The sequence below is a fragment of the Lepisosteus platostomus genome, chromosome 12 (genome assembly GCF_059453375.1).
Source record: "Lepisosteus platostomus isolate fLepPlt1 chromosome 12, fLepPlt1.hap1, whole genome shotgun sequence".
NCBI lineage: Eukaryota > Metazoa > Chordata > Actinopteri > Semionotiformes > Lepisosteidae > Lepisosteus > Lepisosteus platostomus.
This window is the reverse complement of record NC_142622.1, coordinates 16,872,372-16,882,299: the sequence shown is the minus strand read 5'-3', so window position 1 is coordinate 16,882,299 and position 9,928 is coordinate 16,872,372.

Sequence of the window (9,928 nt, the reverse complement as noted above, 5' to 3'; positions counted from 1 at the left end):
TTATTTGGGTTACTCTTATGTTTAGACATTTGCTTTAGATCTAACTCCTCCATTGCAATCTGAGATACAGTGGAAACAGAGTTTGAAAATCAAAGTGGAAGCTGGTGTTCTCGGGGTGCTTAAATGGCCAGCGTGGAGTCGTCCTGACACAAATCAGGATGAAGCTGTAGATGACAGCAGCCATATCACTCTGCAACTCACAACTGGCAACCCATTGACGCTACGCAGGTGTGAGCCTGGTCAGTACCTGGATGGGAGACCTCCTGGGAAAAACTAAGGTTACTGCTAGAAGAGGTGTTAGTGGGCCAGCAGGAGGCGCTCACCCTGCAGTCAGTGTGGGTCCTAATGCCCTAGTATAGTGACGGGGACACTATACTGTAAACAGGCGCTGTCCTTCGGATGAGATGTAAAACCGAGGTCCTGACTCTCTGTGGTCTTTAAAAATCCCAGGGTGTTTCTTGAAAAGAGTAGGAGTGTTACCCCGGTGTCCTGGCCAAATTTCACATTGGCCCTTTCCAGTCATGGCCTCCTAATAATCCCCATCTATGAATTGGCTACATTACTCTGCTCTCCTCCCCACTGATAGCTGATGTGTGGTGAGCATTCTGGCGCACTATGGCTGCCGTCGCATCATCCAGGTGGAGCTGCACATTGGTGGTGGTGGAGGGGAGTCCCCATTACCTGTAAAGCACTTTGAGTGGAGTGTCCAGAAAAGCGCTATATAAGTGTAAGTAATTATTATTATTATTACATGGAAAACTCTACAGGACATGTAGTATAGAAATCCTTCAAATTCAACTTCCACTGTCACGTTGAAAACATGGAGACGAACGCGGGACACAGAAAAGGCTGAGAAAAATCCTCCTGTTCCATTTGCTAACCTAATATTGTAGCCTGATGATGATGGTTATAAACTGCATTACACATAGGGTGCTGTGATGACATGCAGTGATTACAATGATGCAGTTCATGAACAATCGAGGAGTCGTTTTTAAGAGAATGACTCATAGTGTGCGTTTTGTCCGCACAGTAGCAGACTGTGCTCTCCGTCCTGGTCAGACAGAATGTGCTCCTTGTGGCTCCTTGTCTTTGCTGAGAGCGTGCGGACAGAAACGAGTGAGGGAGATCGGTGATTCGTCACTGCGCAGCCTTGATCGCAGCACGTCCAGAGGACTCTAGAATCTGCTGCTGTAAGGAAACAGTTGCCTCCAATAGATACATGTATGCTGAAAAATTCCTTTTCTACCTGAAACCTTTCCATTCAAAATCCTTTACATATTACAATGATCTATTGTTAACACTGTGATATATCTTAAAGGTACTGTCTATGCTATCTAGAATTTATTTCACCTAAAATGTCCATAGAAGACTATCTTCAGTTCTCCTGCGGTACTGTGGTAGGGTGTTATTGTCTACATGGTACAGGTACAGTAAGTCCTTACAGAACGTGCTGTGCTGTGGGCTATTGTCAGAAGAACACTCTTCACTGGCATTTCTTATTATCTGTATGTTCTCTTCATTGTCACAACAATACTAACTGAGGCCTCGGTGCCATCCTGGCTCATGGACACTCAAATATACTGTAGCACTATTTAAAAAAAATCAAGTCTCTTATTTAGAGTGGAGCTTATTTTTGCATTTTTACAACCTTGCATTTTTACAAGGGCCGATGAGAGACAGAGAAGTTATAAAACGGTTGACGTTAATCTTTGAAGAAAGCTGAGCGTGGTCCGTGCACTCTTTTGATTAAAAGAGCAGCTGTCGGGCAGCTGGCTAACGTTATTAAAGAGATGTGAAAGGGACTGTGTTACATAGTGGCTCTGGACCTTAGACATGCAGATATCTGAAATGGGTGCCATGTTAAAAGAAAGAATTGTTGTAAGCTTGGATCCTGAGCAACTACACAAAAGTTCTCCAGCAAAGAAAGCTACAGGTACTTCTTACTTTTAATGGGTAGAGTAATTTTACATGTCCACAGTTTTACACATTCACCGCCTTTCTAGTGTAGATATAACTTACTTTATTACTTTCATTATATTGAATTAAAAACGTAGAAAGTAAAGTCCTTACCAGAGCTCATCCTAGTTTCTGTAGTATTACGCAGACTGAGAGCACAGGCGACCAGATCATAACAGGAATTAACCCCCCCAGCAATGCTGGTCTCCACTCATCCATCTGGATGGACTGGAGAAGCCTGGATAAAGTAACTCAATCAAGGATATAACAGTAGTGTCTAGAGTGAAGGCTCGAACCTACAACCTGTCAGAGTTCAAAAGCCGACCCACTAAACTACAACACTCCTGCTGTAGTGAACTAAACCAATAATGTCATTTCATGTCATTTACCACAACGTTTATACCATACGGTGTCACGGGAAGTTGGAGCCTACCTGGCAAACAAAGAGCGCAAGGCAGGGTACACCCTGGATGGGGCGCCAGTCCATTGCAGGGCCAGTGCAAGCCAATCACACATGGGGACAATTTGGAGGCCATGATAAAGGCTGAGGGAGGAAATTTGTCTCGGACACCGGGATAATACCCTACTCTTATCGAGAAATGACCTGGGATCTTTAAGGACCACTGAGAGTCAGGACCTCGGTTTAACGTCTCATCTGAAAGATGGCACCCACTACAGTATAGTGGCCCTGCCTGCTGTGTGGGTATTAGGACCCACACAGACCGCAAGGTGGGCAACCCCCCGCTGGTCCCTCTAACACCACTTCCAGCAGCAACCATAGCTTCCCAGGAGGTCTCCCATCCAGGTACTGACCAGACTCAACCTGCTAAACTTCAGGGGGTTGCCAGTTGTGAGTTGCAGGGTGATAAGGCTGCTCTAAAGCAATAATAAAATTCAAATTTTATTCTAATTACCAGACTGCTTCTTCTCCTGTTGTGGATTGTGGAAATCCGGAGCCTGTCTCGAAGCATGGGGCATGGGGCTCCTTACTGTCCTCTTCCTGGCTGGGATGAAAGTCTATCTTAGGGCCATGGAGGGACAGGAAGAAGTGCCAATTAAACTCATCCTCCGTGATTTTGGGAGGTTTCCAGGAGAAACCACCACAGGGACATGCAGACTCCACACAGAAGAATGTACTCCTAAAGGTAAAATTGAACCCAGGACGCTCAATCTGTGAGGCTGATTGCCTCGATATACCTTCTGACAACACAACAACAACAACAACAATAATAATAATGACTACTAGCAGTATCTGTATTATTATTATTTGTTAGAACTTTTACAGAAAATTTACAGACCATACAATGCTCCCATTGCAGCAAATGAAATAAATAGGATTTACAATAATGGTTCCATGATCCATTCAAACCGTGATCATACATGAGTTGAGTCAGTCATGTGGATCATTCACAGCAAATCCTAAGTATTCATTCACATTATTTCCTATTTGTTCCTCCTAAAAACTTCCTTTGTCTTTATTTCCAGGAACTGTCTATTTACAGGCACTCACTGAGTCTGTTCCTAATCTAATTACACTTCAATGACTCCGGGGACCCAGGCTGCTGACCCTTTTTGTTTCTATGACGCCAGTGAGATTCTCTGACAGTTTCCGTTTGTACCTCCTCTTAGACATGGTGGTCCTGCTCCTTGTGGTCTTCTCTCCCTGTTCCTGTGGGGGCTCATACCCACTTCCTGTGCCAGACTAAACCAGGGCCATGTTTGATTTCCATAGCTATCATTGAACTGTCCTGCTGAATTTATGTCCTTACATACTGTAAATACCTCTTACTGATTACAGGTAATTTTTCTTCTCTGTAATCCTTCCTGTATTTTTCCAAATTGTAACATGGCTCAGAAATCAATACCCTTCTGCAAATTTTAGACTTCCTGTAAACACTTGAGCTTTGAAATGCTTTATACTTTGTCATTTGACTGGTGTTTATAAGGTTCGTGCCCTTATTTTATTAAAACATGTTTTAATTACTGTAATGTAAAGGAGCCTGGGGAGAGGTTGCTCATGGTGAAATGCCACATTGTAAACTAAGGAGTTAACGGGTAAGGTCAGATAAGGGGATTATTTCAATTATTTCACAGTCAGTAGCGAAGTAAGGACACAGAGTCACGACTGGAAACTACAAGGGAATTCATTAAGAATGGAGAATAGGAAACCCTTTTTTTCACACTGTGGGTGTCTGGGACAGGCATCTCACCCAAGCGGTTGAGGCTGAGACTTTGGGCTCATTCAATAAATAACTGGATAAATTAATTTAGCTGCTGAACTGCCATACCAGGAATATGGGCCGAATGGTCTGTTCTCATTTGGCAAGCTGCTTATGTTATTCAATAAAAATCTAATTTAAAGATGTACGGGCATGGTAAAAATCCATTTAATTAAAATTTGCTGTGTTAGAATTTTTTTTTCACCCCCGTGTTGTGGACTATGTGAAACAGTGCAGCTCTGAGTGCTTTACAAGGACAAGGTTTTCTGAATGCTGCAGTTAAAACAGACCCGGTTGGGAACTGAATTCTGTGAGAATGAAGATTGTCTAAGTTACGAAGAGTAATAAATCTAAAAGGATCAGAGGAGAGGGTTTGTACTCTCCATGATAGGCTTTCTCTACACAAATATACCCGTGGTGTGGTGCTTATTTTGAAAAGTTTTGCTGGTAAGAGCAAAGTGTGCCTGCAGCATCATGTCTGTGAAAGTGCTTTTTTGCCTTTGCTATTCTTACAGGTATGTGAAAATATATTATTTCCTTGTCTCCTCAATTCCAGCCCTTTCTTATTTTCTGTGCTTGTAAATCCTTGTAAATCTCTTTTTGCTCAAACTGTGCCTTTACATAGGGAGAACTTCATGCATGTGATTTCTCTTGCTCAATTTTTTTCTTGCTGAACAGCTGATATGTGTCTTGTCAGTGGTGGAGAAAAAGGATTCCTCTGCACTATGGTGCAGGTGTTTCTCCTTTGCACACCCAGATTGAAGGAAACTATGCTTCTGGAGTCAAGTTTGGCTAAGGGTTGGAAAACGCTTGTCTTTTCAAAAAAATCAGTAGAAAATGACCTCATTTCACCTAATAAATTAGTGGGTACCTTTGTTTCAGATGTCAGTGTATCAGAGAACTTTTTCATACAAGGTGATAGCTGGATCCAGCGCATGAAAAATGTTATACCCATATAGCCTTGCCAAATCAACATTTAGTCCTTTGGGTGCACCGATACTGCCTATAGTTACCACTGCTGCAACACTATGAGAATATTAGTGGGCCAACCAGTAATTTACCCTAGGTTAAATTAGAGTTGACCTCATTTATGGTAACCTCAGTATCACCAATAGAAGTTGAAAACCTATATAAATCTTCCAGGAATAATTCCAATGATTCCAGGAATAATTATTTAATAGTTCCAAAACTAAGTTTTGTATTTTGAGATATCAGGAGCTTTTATTCCTTCTTTTTCAAAAAAGGAAGGGAAAATTTATTGTAACTTTTAAGAAAAGCTTCTGAACTGTCTTTGAGAGCCCTCTATGCTGACTAGAGTTCTGTTTGAAATCTAAAGTTCTAAAGACCCTGAAACCTGAACAGTCTATTTTAACAAGATCTCTTACATCTTTTTTTGAGATGTTACGTCCCTGTATTTTTCTCAGTATACTGTATCAGAGAATAATTCTCTCTCTGGGGCTTGTTCTTTCCTGTTCACTGCTTCATTATCTCAACACTTTGTTTTGAATGTTCTTTACATACTAATAGTATTTTTAATAGTATGTTTTGTATGCAGGACCCACCTATGCCTACTATATTTTACAAAACAAGCCTTTCACTCAACAGAAATGAACGTCGCTTGTCCTAAGAACCCTTTTCCACACATACAAATGCATGGGTGTAAGCCAGTTTCCAGACAGTAACTGTGGAAATGAATGCCTGAAAGCCTAAATGGACACTTTCACACCTGTTCTCCTTATTTATCTGTCAATTAGACCCTCGTTATATCAGCAGCACCAACCTCCTATTAAATTCTAAGTCAGGCACAGGAAACTCAAATCCTTAATTCTGCATTTGTTCTAGATTCACATTCTGTCTCAGGTCTTAGTTGCTTAATTGAACTTTTTAAGTGGGTAAGTGTGTTTTCAATAAAGTATTAATTAAGAGACAGTTGAATGCTGGGCAGCATGGTGGCAGAGTGATAAGCTTTGCCAGCACTGATGCCCTGGGTTCAATTCTCTATCTGCGTTGTCATGTTCTCCTCATGTTCACAGATTTCCTCTGAGTGCTCCAGTTTCCTCTCACAGTCCGAAGACATACAGTACTGATAGGTTAATTGGCCTCTGGAAAAATTAGCCCCGAGCGTGTTTGTGCCAGATGGCCCTGCGATGGACTGGTGTCCTGTCCATGGTGTATCCTGCCTTGCACCCGTTGCTTATTGTGACAGCCTCCATTACTTGGCCCCCGACCCTGTATTGGATGAAGCAGGTACTACATGGACAGATGATAGGCAGCTCTAAAACCTGCAGGACCCTGGCAGTCAATGAGCAGAATCGCGCAACCTGTTCTTACAAGAAAGAGGTCAGGGGCTGTGGCACTCAGGTGGAAACTTTTTGTGAAGAAAATAATGAAATACAAATAGTTTTAATTATGACTTCCATTGTAATTCATTATCAGTCCTGTTGGTATTCCTGCTGTGTTCCAAACTGAATTCACAATCAGCCCCCTTGATTGTCAATGTATTACATGGGTTGCTCGAAAGAAGCAGGCAATTTTATTCCACTGTAGCTGATGAGTGCAATCGCTTTCTTCTGCTGAGCTGATAATAAATATATAACAAGACTACTATCTGGAACAACGCTTTTAAAAATCCTGCATTTTTTATCCAGTTCATTCCAGTGTTGTCTAAGGATCTTGGGTCCCTCAAAACAGTTCACTTGTGAATAGAACAAAAAAGAAATAAGTAGGACATTTATCATAATTAGGAAATATCAGTATAGTTCAATTGGACCCAAGGTACATGCATTCTTGTGGTTATGTGTTATTTGAGTAACCACTGTGAAGCTAAACAACAATTCCTTTCTGTAACCGGCAAATATTAGTATAAGACTTCTTTGTGTGGGCAAATGCGTTTTGTGTTGTAATAATGTTTATTTATTCCAATATGTAACCATCTGAAATGTTACTGTTGTAGACAATTCCAAGGGTCTGCATATACAAAAACATAATGGCCTGAAGACGTATCCAGGAGGATTTATAGTTCTCAGGTTATAACCACAAAAACACAACCACTAGCCCTACCCACTCCTTTTAAATGACCAAACAAATGTTTTACTGCATATTGTGTGAACGTGAAATTCTAAGTTCTTTATCAGTTTTCTAATAATTAAGTTAGTTAACTCGATTACTCTTGCTTGTTTACATTCTAAAGTAGATTAGATCACATGGAGAGAAATGTTTCCACCTACACGTTTTCCAATATATATTTTTTATCTTTGTGGCACCAGGACTCTTATTGAGAAATGACCATACCTTATGCCTCTAGCTCATTAAAAAAATTAAACCGACTTATTCTTAGATGAATTTGATATACTACAAGACTACAAGAGATCATGATGCAAGTATTCAGAATCCTCAACGGCAGTGACAGTGTCAACCTAGTGGACATCAGAATGAACCATGAAACTCTATCCAGAGGACACAAGTGGAAACTAAATAGTAGTGCATTGAAAACTTAAGAGCAGGAGGCACTTCTTTACACCAAAGACTGTAGGAGTGTGAAACAAGTTACCCAGTCATGTTGCGGAAGCTGGTGCCCTGGCATCCTTCAAGAAACAGCTAAATTCTGTCAATCAGCTGCTAACTACCAATTGGACTAGATGGATCAAATTACCTCCTCTCACTTGTGACTGGAGGATCCTGACAATTGAAAGTTAGTTTCTTTTAAAGCCATCTGGCATCCAGTCTTCAAAACTGGGGTGTTGATTTTGTGATCATGGCTCAGTTTTCTCCTCTTTCCAGATTTATGGAATTAAATTAGGCTCCTCATCACATCATCCCAGGCAACATTCAGGGGATGTGTTTTATCTACTGACCCTTAGGGGGCAGTGTCGCTCACCTCTTCCAGATTGTTGTAGCACTCATTTCAAGTTCACCTTTATGATGTCATTTGTCTTCTTGCTTTTGATAAACCAGCCTTGTTTGTGGAATGGAAGGTTAAATGGTTAGCTAAATTAACTGTATAGGTCTGTACAGCACATATTGATTTATTCAGGTGACTTATTAAGTAATCTATGCCTGAACATATACTAGGTATGCTACCAGCACCTGATCCATGAAACAGATTTGCATTTCAGGATGCTGCTGAAGTGCATTTAGAGCTGAATGTTTGTTTTTAGAGATGTTACATGATGATGTTATTCCACTAGAAATTAGTATATTGATGTAACTTTGCAGAATTATGTAGAGGACAGGCATTCCCTAAAGACAACAAGACTTTTGGAACAGAATTGTGAATATTAATATTTTTTAAGTATTCTAAACACTTTTAGCTCAATCAAACCTTAAAACAAGCATTTTAATCACTGTTGTTTCTATCTCTAATTATTTCAATTTTCCTAGTAGATGATAAGATGGCAAGGGATTCTAAAAAGCAACATTGACATTCCCTGCACTTAATTTGCTAACAGTGTAACTTAGGCAGTAATGGACAATGGTACATGGGGTCTCATTCGTGGCCAAATAATTGTGTGTGTAATGAGCTCTGCAATAAGAGAGTAATTTAAGTAAATAAGATGTGTAAATGATATTCACTCTACATTGGAGAACCCATTAGAAAAGTTGCTCCAATGAATTCAAATGCCATAATTTATCCCACTTAATCAGCATGGCAAATAAAACGAGAGACACGCTTCCAGCCATCTTAATTGCTGAATATTAATATCAATAAAGATATGAAGTAGGAAAATGGCTTAGCACTTGAAAGTCCATTAGTACATTCGGAGTGATTGATGAGGATTCCAGTTGAATAATAATATATTTAGGAAAGGATGACTGATCATACTGTTGAGTGCATCTGTCCCACCTTAAAAGAAAATCTTATCTGTGGTTCACCAAGTCACCAAATGCCATTGCAAAGGTGGTTAGAATAGTCTGTGTCAATATAAAAAGCTTATCCATAAAGTTTATATTATACAGAACTTTAGTGTAATTACAGAAATTAACACTCAAGTTCCATAGGCTAGTGTTATACCCCAAGCATACACAGACAGAGAATGGGGGTATAATAATAATAATTATTATTATTATCCCTTACACTTAAATAGCGCTTTTCTGGATACTCCACTCAAAGCACTTTACAAATGGGGTAATGGGGACTCCCCTCCACAAATGTGCAGCCCCACCTGGATGATGCGATGTCAGCCATAGCGTGTACTGTACGCTCAGCACACATCAGCTAGGAGTAGAGCAGAGTGAAGAAACCAATTCATAATAGGGATTATTAGGAGGCCAGAGTGATTGATGAAAGCCAATGGGAAATTTGGCCAGGACGCCAGGGTTACACCCCTGCTCTTTTTGAGAATCCCTGGGATTTTTTATGACCACAGAGAGTCAGGACCTTAGTTCTACATCTCATCCGAAGGACAGCGCCTGTTTACAGTATAGTGAGCACCCCCTGCTGGCCCCACTACCACACTAGCTTTCCCAGGAGGTCTCTCATCTAGGTACTGACCAGGCTCACATCTTGTTTAGCTTTAGTGGGGTGTCAGTTATGCATTGCAGAGTGATATGGCTGCTAGCTTGCATTGCAATCAAGTTCACTGTATGCTTATTTGTAAACAATTTTAAAGAGAATGTGAAAAAAAATCTATATATTGTCATTAAAGTTCCCGGAAATAGTTGTCATGTATGAAATGATACATGTAAAAGTGATAACATTTATCTTCCCATCCATCCATGTTCTAACTACTTTATTCAGAAAAGGGTAATGACAG